Consider the following 2741-nt stretch of genomic DNA (forward strand, 5'->3'; position numbering starts at 1 on the left):
CAGGCACGTTACTATTATGTGTTTTCTTCTCATCAGGGTCATCATGAATATGTGCTTTCACTATGGCTTCCTCGAGTGTTGTAGGGTCTTGGGTCTTGACATACTTCTTAAGCTCTGGTGTCAGACCTCGTATGAACCCTCGTACTTGTTGAAAGGTATCCAAGCGTTCCAACTTGAGGATAACGTCCCGATAGTGAGAGGTATATTCAAGGAGTGATGGGTATTAGCGCATGGAACATGTGTCCCAAGCCGTCCAATTCCGATCGGCCTCGTTTGTAGGCAAAAGTTCCTTGCTAAACATTGCTTCAAAGGCTGCCAAATTTTGTGGTATGATGTTCTTCTCCTTGAGAGACATCCACCATTTGTAGGCCTTGCCTTCCAAAGTTAAGCATCCGGAGTACGCTGTAAGGCGTGAATTCCATCCTATTTACTGAGAAAGATGTTCACTGCATGCTTATTGTGGTCTCGGTCTTCGCCCTTAGAAACTGGTGGTTTAAAGTTCTTTAACAAGTCATCCACCTCTTTGGAAGTGAGAGCATGCAACGTATCATTAATTGGGCCTTGCCCTTGTGTTCCAATGTGTTCATGCATGTGGGTGTCAGCAGGACTCTTAGACTGCTGATGCATTAATTGAATTACTAATGTGGAAAGTTTTGTAACATTTTCATTTAAAGCTTTATAATTTTCATCCATGACTGTCATGAGTGTCTGAAGTGCAGAAAATTCTTGAATATCGGGCAATTTGTAAGTATCTTCTCCTGTCGTAGCGTTCCGGGTACTCTCCTTGAGAGGATCTGGCGGCGAGCCGTCATTGGTAGGATCAGGAGTACTTTGCTCAAAATCGAATGTCATATTGATATCGGAATCCATGCCTACACAGTGTGGTGAAAGAAGTACTCAGAAAAAAATACATGATGGTGAGAGCACTCGCCAAGTATAGGAGCTTTGCTAACTCCACTTGTGCGTCGTAGCACTTGACCTCCGAACTCCGAAAAATCGGCGTAGAAAGCGAACTCCGAAAAATCGCCCAAGGCTCACAAGGCGATTGAAATCTTGTAGTGGAAATGGTTGAATCTTCACCGCTTTGAAGAAGCTTGATAGTTGAAAGCTTCCATAATCGGCGAACAATTATGTTGCACTGACGCCAATAAAAGCCGACATGGCTTGATGCTTGCACGGAGCACAGAGGTTCATGCTTGTGAGCTGCCTTGCCTGTGGGAAAGACCACCAAGAAGAAGAAAGGCTCAAAAAATCAAACTTTTTGGCCTTGCCATGTGAAAAAGAAACCCAATTTTGACGAGTTCTATCGGCAGCGTGAGCAAAAGACGTGAGAAGAAGGGGAGGTGTGTGCGGATTGCACAACAACAATTAGGCCAAGGGCTCCTGGAATCTCCCCATTAAAGACATGGCGCTCCTCCGAAGACAAAGCTCGCGTGATTTCGTGCACCACACAGCAACGTCCAAAACGGGAAACGGTACCCGAATTAGTACAGAGAGACGGCTATTTTGGGAAAAAATCCAAAAAGAGTACGGTTCACACCTTAAAGCCCTCCTTTTAGGAGCCAAAATTGAGAATGCCTAGAGAGAGAGTGTAAGGGAAACCTCTTAGGCCACCTAAGCTCTGATACCAGTGTAAGAACTCGGGAAACTAGACCAGAGATCCTCCTCCCAACCTCCCATTATATAAGCGGGCTCCTAGCCCCTTGCCCTAGACGGATCCGCTGTCCACATTGTCTAGCCCAACCCTTGGCCGTAGTCCATGACCATCCTAGTCCTTAGGTTTGGGCCTTGCCCCTAGAGAACCCTTGTCTTGACAGCCACATGGCATCCTCCTCTCACACTTCTCCAACTTCCTCCTCTGTCCACAGAAAATACTCAGCTCAAGCTCCTTTCAGGACCAACTTCTGAGGAGCATAGTGTGCACTGCTTCGGCCACCAAATGCGACACCATAAAGCACAACTCAGAGCCCATTAATTTGGCTACTTTGAGAAATTTAAAATCTCAGCATTTATAATTTAAATCATCAAGTTGGCCCAGTTGCCTTTGTCGCATGCATCTGCAACCGCTTTCTAAGTCGAGACCGCCCACTTCGGACGCACATAACTCATGATGTACAGGTCCGATTCACAAGATATAAAGCATGGTTGAAAATTGTTGTTGAAAACCATATTTTGGGGATGAAAACAACCCAAAACTCCAATAATCAAGCCCAAAAAAACCAGGCCTTTGTACATGAAGTTTTACATGGTCACTCCCAAGACTCGAAGCACTGTGTACACGTATATACATGAGGCTAGTTAGCAATATTTTTGGCATGATTTACTGGCTTTATGCTCATCCAAAAAATGCCTGACATAGCTTTCCAACCCTCTTAGCGTGCTTGATCATTCATGACAATCAAAGGTCTCTAGGATGAACAATTGTTGTAGTTCATTCCCAGAAACCTCATTTACATTGTCAGATATCTTCACACTGTATTCCTCTATTGATAACATCTCATCTGTCACAATTTTCATCATACGGACTTTGGGGGGAAACTAGGCAACATGTCTACCTGTTGCCTTTCACTAGATCGGACTAAACCCAGCCAAGAGGGCATGCAAGGGGACATCCGACACTTCTACAGTTAACAACCTATATGGCTATGAGCCACACTCACATGATGATCACTCTTCCCAGCGGTGTGACACGGCTAGTTAATTTCAAGTTATGTTTGTTTTTCCTATTTTTACCTTTTCAT

Source organism: Adiantum capillus-veneris, chromosome 11 (assembly GCF_014529385.1).
Source record: "Adiantum capillus-veneris isolate H3 chromosome 11, ASM1452938v2, whole genome shotgun sequence".
Classification (NCBI taxonomy): Eukaryota; Viridiplantae; Streptophyta; class Polypodiopsida; order Polypodiales; family Pteridaceae; genus Adiantum; species Adiantum capillus-veneris.